Consider the following 12,272-nt stretch of genomic DNA (forward strand, 5'->3'; position numbering starts at 1 on the left):
AGGTTGAAGAGCTATGAAAACTAATGATTCTGGATTGGATACTAGACTGGCAAAATAACATCAATTACAGATATTGTTGAGAAAACTAGGTTTGAATATGGACTGTTGATTCAATATTAGTATTATGAAAATTGATTTTTCTAACTGTATTAAGTCTAATGCAGCTATTATAACTATAGGTAATATCTTTCTTCTTGGAAAATGCATACTTTTTAGGGGTGAATGGGATGATGTCTGCAATTCACTCTCAAAAGAAAATGTGTTCAAAGGAAAATGTATTATGTGTATGTGTGTATATTTAAAAGATAGATATAGTAATAGATGTGGTATATCTTTGGGGAAGGGAAGAGTTTTTTGTTCCTGTTGTGTTATGTGTTATTTAAGTGTGTATGTATGTGTGTTAACCCTATTTTCTACCCTCAAAATTAGATATACTATCTCCAATTATTTCAAAGAATGCTTTATTTTAACTACAATTCTTTTTTTCCTGGAAGTCATATTTCTAAAATTACTTAAATTATTACATTCTTTGACTTTTATGATAATCCTTACATTGCTAAAAAAAAAAAAAAAAGACAACTTTAAAATAAAGATGTGACATAGTGGTTAAGACATCTGTTTGAAACTAGACAGACATAATTGAAGCTTTGTAATCTAAATGCTGGTAATTCTATCCATATCATACAAGAAGGTAGTTTATTGGCTTTCTGAGCTGGGGCCCAGACATTCTAAGTATAAACCAATAACCCAAACACAGTTCCACAGACCAGCACCCCCATGACAAGGTTTTCATATGCCTACACTTAAGCCAGAAAATTAACAATAGTGTTATAAATATTTATAAATTTTAATGTATTCAATTTAAAAATTTAATTGTAAAATTGTGTCTCATACTTTTTTTGAAGACTAAAATCATCTTTATGTTAAAATGCTTTTTTTTTAGAAATTACGGTGAGAATAAATGATAGTAGGTTATTTGTTTTAGTATTTTATTTGCTCAGATTAAAAATTGGCAACTTTGTGTTGGTCCTCTCATTTTTACTTTACTGGTACATGAATTCAAAAATCTAGGAACCATTGGGGTAGACAAATATTACCTGACCTCATAAATTTGTGTGTTTGTACGTGGATACCAGAAAGTTCAGATTAGAACTAAATAAACTGTATTAAAGACAGCAAATATGTCTTGTAACTGCATATTCTATCATGTGTGCACTCGAATTTCATATTGTTATAAGAAAATAAATGTTTCTCAGTCACTAAGAATTTATTAAAATGTTTTTTAGTCAAAAATATTGCTTCAATCAGGTGCAGCTGATAATACTGTTCTTCCTGGCGCATGGGAATATTCTTCGAGGTTATCAATTTACGTTGATTCAATCAATATGGCAGCAAAGGCATGTGAGGAAGAAAATATTCCAGGCAACCAAGAGTTGCTGGAGAGGTTGCATCACCAAGAAATGCTTAACATCACAGGTGAATAATCCTCAATGTCAACTGAGTACTCAGTGTTGCTCAAGTCCTTTATCATCCCCTCCGAACACTTGTATTTTCAGGTAGCTCTACCTCTTACTCACCAAGAAACATGAGGACATTGCCATGAAGTTCCTCAAATTCTTTCCTCTCCAGTGAAAAATATGTCTTCCTTCCCTCCCCTTTCCATCCTTTTTCTTCCCTTCCATTCCCTTCTTTGCTCCTTGTCTTTGTTTCCATCCTTTCTCCTTCCTTCTCTCTCCCTCTCTCTTCCATCCTCCCCCTTCCTTCATCTGTCCAGAGATCATTTTTCCCCATTCATTTTTACGTATGTTGATACCTTGCACTATAAGCTGTTTGCCTTCTCTTGATCTTTACTCTCTCTTCTTTATTGATCCATTCTGTCCGGATTTTCATTTTCAAAATCGGTTCTTCTAATCTTGAGAACTAATTTTGCTCAACTCTGATGCATCTTTATGCACTGTCCCATTATCTCATTCCTTTAAAAAATTACCTTCTGAAATCAGGGTTCTATGCTGACCACCTTCACTCTTAGTTATCGATGATATCAATGAGAAAACTTGGCTGTGAATAATCTTGTTGACCTTAGTACACTGAGTTTTCAAAATGCTATGCTGGCTACTATCAGTAACATTATAAGGAAAAGATGAAAATACTTACAAAAGGTAGATATAGGAATAAAGAATATTACCTACTTGGAGCAAAGCTGTATATACTCTGTTTCTGGTTATCATGAATTACATCTTCTCTATTTAATGTTTGCTAAGAAGGGAAAATTATTCACAGAGCTATTCAACTGTACACTGTAGCATTTTGTTTGTTCTGTTGTTTTCTAAAAATGTAGGCTTTGTTTATAAGGAATAGAGACCAAAAAGTTCTTTTTCCCCCCCAGGTTTTTATTTAAATTCCATTAGTTAACATACGGTGTAATATTAGTTTCAGGTGTAGAATTTAGTGATTCAAAACTTACAGACAACTCCTGGTGCTCATCCCAACAAGTGCCTTCCTTAATCCCCATCACCTGTTTAACCTATCTCTCTGCCCACCTCCCCTCTGGTAACTATTGGTTTGTTCTCTACTTAAGAGTCTGTTTCTTGGTTTGTCTCTCTCTTTCCCCCATCTTCATTTGTTTTGGTTCTTAAATTCCACATATGAGTGAAATCACATGGCACTCGTCTTTCTCTGACTTATTTCCCTTAGCGTATACTCTTTTGCTCCATTGATGAATTGCAAATGGCAAGATTTCATTCATTTTTATGGGTGAGTAATAATCCATTTTGTGTGTTTATATATTATCCTTTGAGTAAATACTTAGCAGTGCAATTGCTGGATTGTAGGGTAGTTCTATTTTTAACTTTTTGAGGAACCTCCATACTGTTTTCCAGAGTGGCTGTACCAGTTTGCATTCCTACCAACAGTGGAAGAGGGTTCCCCTTTCTCTGCATCCTCACCAAAACCTGTAGTTTCTTGAGTTGTTAATTTTAGCCATTCTGACCGGTGTGAGATGACATCTCATTGTAGTTTTGATTTTTATCATGAGGAGTGATGTTGAGCATCTTTTCATGTGTCTGTTGACCATCTGTATGTCTTCTTTAGAAAAATGTCTATCCATGTCTTTTGACCATTTCTTAACTGGATTGTGTGTTTTTTGGGCGTTGAGTTTTAGAAGTTCTTTACATATTTGGATACTGACCCTTTATCAGATATGCCACTTGCAAATATCTTCTTAAAGTAAACTTACAGGAAGTTACATTTTAAGTGTGAATTTTTCACGAAAAAATATATTGTTATAGAAAATTTTAATTTGCTCATTAGGTTATTAATGAATTCACTATTATGTGTTAAAGTTGCCATAATATGTGTGCACGTGTTTTTGGAAAGCATTAACTTACAGATTTTATCCTTCCTCATCAAGCTGTCTGGTATAAAATGTGACTCTTATAGATTCAAACACCAAATCAATGCTGATACATATTCTTCCAAAGCACCTTTCTCTCTTTAGTGCTCTCAAATCTGGGGCCTATCCCTGTCAGACTACAATTAGCCAAATTCAACGATCTTAATCCATCTTTATTATATTTGGTAGATAATTAGAATTCGATGGTGATCATCAACACCTTTATTAAACCACATCTTCCTTTGCCTTCCATAAAACTATACTATTCTAGGTCTCCTCCTATACTTTAGATTCTTTGCCTTTACCATTTGTTCACTTTTTTTCTCCTTTTGGATTTATACAGCACCATCAGCTTCTTTGCTGAGCTGGTACTACAATTTCAACTTTCTATCAATCTTTTATACTTGCATATTTTCTATTACCTTTAACTTAATATGTCCAAACTTATTAGACTACATTCCATTCCTCTCAGCCACCAACAAAACTACTCAGAAGCCAACCTGCTTTCCCAATATCTGTTATTGTGTAAGCTATCCCTCCAGTTCAGCAAAAGAAGTAAGTACACATTACAGAGTATATACAGGAATTGATGAGTAACTCTACAGGAGGATACAGGAACAATTACAACAGTAAATTCTGGCCTGAGTTTGAAGAATAAGAAGGGCAGGACAGGCTGAACAGCAGAAATATTATGGAATAGTGGTCAAAAGCATAGATGCTGGAGCCAGATGCCTGGATTCAAATATCAGCTATACTTCTTATTAGCTGAACAACCTTGAAAAGTTTCTTAACCCTTTGTTGCCCCAATTTTGTCATCTGTAAAACAGTAATAATAATTCTTGTGAGGATTAAATGAATTAATACAAATAAAGCTCTTATATAAACACTTCCAAGCATATAGTAATTGCTACATACAGGTCTATCCTGCTGAGAGATGACCAAACACACATGTGGAAATGGGAAACAGGATGGCATGTTCAGAGCATTCACAATGAAGTGATAACTGAGTGACTGAGTGATAACAGTGACTGAGGGGCAAGCAGGGGTCAGATAACAAAGGTCCCTAAGTGCATGTCGGGGTTTGGCTTTAATGCATAGTGATGAACATCATTTAGACATTTGTAAAAGAAGTGAAGCTAGAAGTGAAGATACTAGGGAATATTTTGACTAAAGAAAAGGAAACAGAACGCAGCGACATAATTTAAGAAGCCACTGGAGGGGCGCCTGGGTGGCGCAGTCGGTTAAGCGACCGACTTCAGCCAGGTCACGATCTCACGATCTCGCGGTCTGTGAGTTCGAGCCCCGCGTCAGGCTCTGGGCTGATGGCTCGGAGCCTGGAGCCTGTTTCCGATTCTGTGTCTCCCTCTCTCTCTGCCCCTCCCCCGTTCATGCTCTGTCTCTCTCTGTCCCAAAAATAAATAAATAAATAAAAAAAAAAAAAAAAAAAAAAAAAAAAAAAAAGAAGCCACTGGAGAATCCAGGTGAGCAATGATGAGACACCATTAGCATTGAGTACCTTCCTCATCTCATTTTCTCCCCACTGAAACCAAACGCAGACTTCAGAATTCAGTGACAGCTCCCTTGTTTCTTATTGCTGTAAGAGAAATTTCTTTCCAATGAACTTCCATGGGATTTGGATGTATACGTCCAAACCGAAACACTTTTGAGAGTGAAGGAGGATACTGTTGATAATCATGCAAAAGCAAGAGGCATAAACACAGACTCTCCCAGGCAAGCCAGGACATAGGATCACCTCATATATGCCATTGGTGTGACATTTAAACTGCCAGGATGCAGTGGTTTGGAATGTGGGTTGCTTCCTTTGACCAGCCTCCCTCTCCACTTCTGCCACAAGAACACAAACACCACATAGTGTCTGATAGGCAGAGATTGGCCTTAAATACCTTTTACTCTTTACACTGCTTTGCATACAGAAGGTTTTCCGTGGATATTTAGCAAATAAACAAATTAATTAATTTTAGCATTGCTCGAAATTATTCCATTTTCAAGTTATTTACCCCTCTAAGATATTTTCCCCTTTACTTATATACTATGTCAGAGGGCTGTCATTATACATAAGACATATGAAGTAATAAAACATCATAAGAGTTATAAATGAATATCAACCTTGGTATATTATAGAAATATTGGATGTATATAATAAATATTATAAATGGATGAGCATTGTATCCCTCCATAAGAGTACATACACTACCTCTCTATTACCTGTAAAGAAAAGGAGATAGATAGATAGATAGATAGATAGATAGATATAGGTATAGATATGTATATACATAAATATTTCCAAGGTATAAAAGTTCATAAATTGATTTTTAACTCTTCAGAACTTAAGGATTATATAATACTCATCCCGTTCTTTGCTATGGTGGAACTATTGAGCTTGCCATTTTAAATTTATTCCTCTAAAAGGAATTAGGGCTTTGGACCTTGGTTTTCAACATCGCTTGGCCTGATTCTTAACTGCATTATTAATGCTCATCTTTTATCAAAGATGGTGAAGAAATGTCCCGTTCAGCAGTATTTCTTGCAGGCATAGAAAACACAAATTTCTAAAGGCAAACAGATTGTGCCTTTGATCAACCTCAATGGTAAGTGCAGCCATTTGCCCAACCTTAGGGAAAAGTCTGTTGAGTTATACTGACTGCTAACCTAAAATAGGTGCAAAGCTAGAGCAAAATATAGTAACTATAAGGTTATGATCATATAAATACGTAAAGAGATGGATAATAGGATTTATGGAGAATGGAGAAAGTACCTGGAAATATTTTTTTTTTCAGAAACAAGGAAACTGAATGAATGCATTCATTCAAACACAGCAGAGTTTGTCCTATTTGTCATATGTTAGATTTGTTAAAATAAAACTCAGTACACAGTTAATTGCATGAAATTTAGTACCATCCAGGTATGTCCCACAACGTTATGACACTGCCTCTTTGCCACACTAAAGTCTAGGTATTGCCATGGCAAATCAATGCAAGGATAACTTCAGGGTGGTGGGCGCCAAGTTATTGAGTCTATCATAAACTCTCTTACCTTTCAATAATCTTAGATCAATTTTCTTTCTTTCTTTTTTAAACATCTAATTCTAGAAACTTACCAGGGAAATAGCTAAAAATACAATTGAATCAGAATCTCTAGAAAAGGACTTGAAAATTTCTGTTGAGTTATGCTGTTAGAATGTTCTGGGAGAAAGCTATAATAAGCCCCCCCGGAGAGTCTCATCAGCAGAAAGTCTGTGAAATCCTGACTTATGGGTAGGTAGTCTGGTAAGGTTCAAGGACCTCAGGAGCTCATCATTAGTTGATGATAGTACTTAATTAATAAAATACTTAAAGGTCAGAATATGCTGGCATCACCAAGTAGCACCCCCGAGTTAGAGTTTGATTCAGTATGATACTGTGAAGTGCCCAAATACTGTCCAGAAATCTGGGCTGAATGAACAGAACAAAATAGCTTAATCTTCAGCACATATGATTAAGTTCTAACATCAGAGACACAATCGGCTCATACAGACCTTTATAAAAATTAGGAAAGATCCCCTTTTCTCCTCTGTGGAAAACAACTCTGCACTGGGATAAAGGATTTGGCAATCGGGACATGGGCTGGATTTCAACTGGTATCATTGTGCAGGACAATCTGAGGCACTGGTGGTCATTTATTGATATAAACTACCAATCCCAAGAGAGACCACATACGAATGATTAACTTTTAGGCCAATGACGATTCTAATATTGCAAGGCTATGGAACCCTTTTTTCTCCCAAATAACATCTTATGATAAATGTGAAATCAAAAAGTGATGGTAAGGAATGGGACCAGTACCTATGGGTCTCTGCAACGTTCACTGAAGTGTGATGTTGTTGCTATTGTTTTTTGACTGAGCTATAAAAATAACACACACCTTTTATTTAAGAAAAAGAGCTAATGGGGCGCCTGGGTGCTCAGTTGGTTGAGCATCTGACTCTTGATTTCAGCTCAGGTCATGATCTCATGACTGGTGGAATCGAGACCCATTTCAGGCTCCATGCTAACAGCACAGAGCCTGCTTGGGATTCTCTCTCTTTGATCTTTCACTCCTTGTGTGTGTGTGTGTGTGTACACACACACTCTCTCTCTCAAAATAAATCAATAAAGATTTTAAAAAAGAAAAGAAAAAGAACTAAAACAGCACAGAAAAATATAAAATCTTATTTTCCCACTCTCCTCTTTGAACAGTTTCTTGAGTAACGCTCCAGGAATTGTTTTATACATATGTAAACATATTCTTTACTTGTTATTATAAATAACATTTTTCATGTTCTGCAATTTGACCTTTCAATTAATATATCTTGCATATATTTTCAAGTGGCATATATAAATCTACCTCATTCTTTTTAAATGGTGCACAATGTTCCATTCTATAGATTAATTAATGGGTACTTCTTTTTTTTTTAATTTTTTTAATGTTTATTTATTTTTGAGAGAAACAGAGACAGAATGCAAGTGGGTTAGGGGAAGAGAGAGAGGGAGACACAGAATTGGAAGCAGGCTCCAGGCTCTGAGCTGTCAGCACAGAGCCCGACACGGGGCTTGAACTCACAAGCCGTGAGATCATGACCTGACCCGAAGTCGGATGCTCAACCGACTGAGCCACCCAGGCGCCCCAAATTAATGGGCCACTTCTTGATGGACATTTAAATTTTTCCAGTTTTGCTTTGTAGTTACAAGGTTGTAATGAATATCTTTGTTCCCGGATTTTTGTGAAATCTATAGGTCTCTCTGTTGGATATGTTTCTAAATTGGATTTTGTAGGTCACACATATTCACATTTTCTATGTTTCTATTAGACAGCTGGGTTAGGTAGAGGTGCATCTCCTTGAAGAAGGGGCCATCAAAGGACACTCTTTAATTTTTCATCTCTCAACATCTCTTACAGGAAAAACAGTTCTACAACCTAAAGGCAGAAACCATGCCCATCTTACATGGTATAGGACAGTGCCAGCACTGTACTTTTTTAAAAGTTGAATAAGTTAATAACCTACCAACATGGATAAATATTGAAAACTCTTCTCACAATATCTTCAAATTTAGGATCAAAAACATAATGCCAATAACATTTTTTTTTTGCAGTGAACCCAACACAAAGCAGCATACATAATAATGTCATATTTCAAACGATGGGAGCCACATATCATCACATTATTATTCAAAGAAAATGCCTACTTGACAATGAAAATGAGGAGTTATGGCAAATACTATTAGCCCATATGAAGCTATTCAATTCCTGTGTATCCTATGAATGATAAATAATGTAATTTAAATTAATTATCTATGAACATTTATACTTAAGTTATCTCATTTAACAATACAGTTTTTCTTTTAAAATATTCAAAAGTATTGGAATATTTATTTCTGAAATAGAAATTATCTCTATTTTTCATGACAATAGCAAAACATGATTATTGTAACAAAATCAAGACTATAAAATTTACACAGTAGAAAATAAGAAGCCCAAAGACAAATACTGCTAAAACTTGGTTTATATTTTTTCATAAAATATTACTACATGTATCATTAGATCCAAACATTTACTTAACCTTTCAAACTTCCAAAACTACTATTTGTCAATCATTTTTCCAGAAGACCAGAAATACTGTTCCAATAAAATCTGTAACACCTTGAACTCATTTATCTGTCCTGAACATTAGATTCTCATTTACAAAATGAAGGGCTTGAAAAGACATGGATTTTCAATGTCCATTCTAGTTTCAAAACATTATTTTTCGGAGAATAAAACCAATTTCTGGCAGCATAAAACAATAAACTACCATAATTAATATTGTAAATCAAGTAAGCCTTACATTAGTTTTCTAGGCTTTTAAGACAATATACAAAGGTTTCTTCATGAGAAGGGATAGGTGCTATCACACATTAATTTTGGTACAATAACTGTTAGGGATAGAAAAAAATACGAACATTACAGAAGGTCACGACCAGTTCTTAGGAACCCATAAAAAATGTTTTTCTTTCTGCTGTGGAAGGCTGTATTTCATGAGGGAGTTCACGTCCCAGTCTCTAATGCAACTCTGAAACAGAATCTAACTCTGGATTAACCTGCCAAATCTAGTCTCCTTGATATTGTCTGAATTACAGTTTGGAAATAAATTATTGGGTTTTAGGGTCTGTTATATTCAGGTACACATCTTGAGAGCATCTTCTAAACCAATAATTGGGGATCAAGTTCTGTCTAGACTTCAGCTAATTTAGTCTCAGAAGCCATGAAGGTTTTTGGTCTTAAACTTCTTTCCATCCACTGCACTATACAGAACTATGAACTTCAACTATGTAGAAACTGTGACTTTCTAAAGTGATCTTACTAACTATTGAAATACCGCATGACCTTCCTATGCTAGACTAAGGCCAGTTATTATTTTAGCATCTAGATTGTTCTCTGTATCCATTGTAATACCCTAATGATGAAGCAAGTTTGGTCAATAAATAATCTTAATATCATATTTTATAATTTTTACTTAAAGCAATGGTTTTGAAAGCATGGTCCCCAGACCAGTAGCATCAGCATCACTTGAGAATGTGTTAGAAATTCATATTTTGGGGTCCTCAGCCATGAACTAGAACCTTTGCGGGTGACACCCTAGCAATCTGTGTGTTAATAAGCCCTCCAGGTAATCCTGATGTATGCTCAAATTTAAGAACCACTTCTTGTCTTATGCATGGGGCAATGATGTCCCCCAGTGGCCAAAAACCCATACACTATTTAAATACATGTGTATATTTAAAATAATTACCAAAGACAATGTTCACATTTTTCTTTTTTCTTTTTTTTTAATGTTTGTTTATTCTTTAGGGAGAGACAGAGTGTGAGTGGGGGAGGGGCAGAGAGAGAGGAAGACACAGAATCTGAATCTGGCTCCAGGCTCTGAGCTGTCAGCACAGAGCCTGACATGGGGCTTGAACTCAGGAGCTGTGAGATTATGACCCGAGCTGAAGTCGGATGCTTAACCAACTGAGCCACCCAGGTGCCCCTCACTATTTTCTAATGGGTTTGAAATTTAGTCTGAAAATTCATGTGTGTGTGCAAAAAACTTCCATTTCTTTTTCTTCTTTTAAATCTAATAAAATCCAAAGCTTAGTATCAGTCTCATTAGATTGCCAGGAAATCAATTCTCACTCAGTATTAACATTCATCTCTCCCAGGACTTAACCAGAATCCAAGAGGCTCATATGGTGTTCAGAAAATGGGAGAAACTTCTTGATCCTCTGGTCTGTGACAGCTTCTGATGACATCCTTATTGTAGAAACTACAGTGGATGCCTGATGTCAGTATTACAGAATCAGTTCTACTGGGCACACCATGTTGCCATTTATGTGAGGTCTCCCCTCCCTCTGGGTGCACTGCCACAGATCAGGGGTGGATGCCTGAAATTACAGGACCCTATTGACTTTTGTCCCTGTCTCTGTCTCTGGAAAGTGTTTCTCCCCCTCTTGCTTCAGGGGCACTTCTCTGGCCCCTTTCACCCACCAAGAAACCCCGATCTTTTATAAAAAGAACTTTTACTTTACAAAAGTTCCAAAAGTCTTCTAAAGTGCTGTAAAAAAGAATTTCCTGAGATGATGAAATTGCCCTCTATGGATTTGAAATGTGTCTAGTGCAATTGATGATTTAATTTTTATTTTAACTAATCATAATGTAAACTTAAACAGCCTCATGTGGCTAGTGGCTACTTTATTGGACAGTACAGTTCTAGAGACCTTTGCTTTCACCCTGCTACAAAATACTAATGGCCTAGTCATCCACGTAAATCAAAGAATGGAAACTACAGAGAGCGATACAAAATAGCATCTCAAAAAAAGTTCTCTGGTGATGAGTATAAGAGTGTTCATTACATCGTTCAACTTTTACCTGTTTGAAAATTCTCAAAATAAAAACATGGTAAAAAATATAGTGCCACCAATTAAAGCTCAGGTATAAATGGTTTTATGAGCAGGGATCCTGAGGTGTGAGCTCCAACTGTTTTAATTCAGCTAATTCAGATAAGAGGTAGGGCCGATGAGGAGGACCCTGTGAATGAGAAACCAGGAGTTGGGTGTGAAGAGAAAACCTGGATACTTTGGGGTGAGAAAAAAAGTCTCAGCTGTCAGAGGGAAATGGAAGCTGTGGTTCTGAACAGGAAAGGCATTCTTCCTGAGGGAGATAGAGTCAGCTGCCTTCTGGATGGAGGGAAAGCCATGTGCCTCAGGCTTAAGATGACATTCTTATGAGCTTTTGGTCTAATTTCTTGTAGATAAAAAAGTCCAGCTGGAGGAATAAGAGGTATTTAGGGCAAACACATTTGAATGACAAGCTGGGGGAAGCAATTCAGTGGAGCAGAGTTACCACACGGTGGCTACTAATACAGATGCTGAAACGGATGCACAGGGAAGAGAGAGACTGGTGGGAAAGGCAGGGAAAGGAAGGTCTGTGAGGAAAATTACATTGGACATACTTGAAGACAATCACATTACAGCAGAGCATCCTTTATGACCTCACGTGTACTGGGCATGAAGCCAGAGTTCCTCGTTTATTTTTGCAGACTCAACATTGTACATTAGCATGTATTGCCTCTAAGGAATGTTGGTGACTACTTGGAAACAAATACTGCCATAAACAAAGTTATCAAGAATCAGACACCTAGAAAGCTAAGGCCTGGTTTTTCTCAACCTTAGGGTAAAACTTAGAACAGACCTCTGGTTATCTCACATCCAGAAATAATAGAGCATCTGGGAAGATGGCAGTGTGGATCTGATGTTAGGTAAGATTTTTTAAAATATGAACATGGATCCAAGTGAGTAAATTCTAGGCTGAAGGGAGAGTTATCTTTATT

The sequence above is a fragment of the Panthera onca genome, chromosome C1 (assembly GCF_046562875.1).
Source record: "Panthera onca isolate mPanOnc1 chromosome C1, mPanOnc1 haplotype 2, whole genome shotgun sequence".
NCBI classification, from domain to species: domain Eukaryota; kingdom Metazoa; phylum Chordata; class Mammalia; order Carnivora; family Felidae; genus Panthera; species Panthera onca.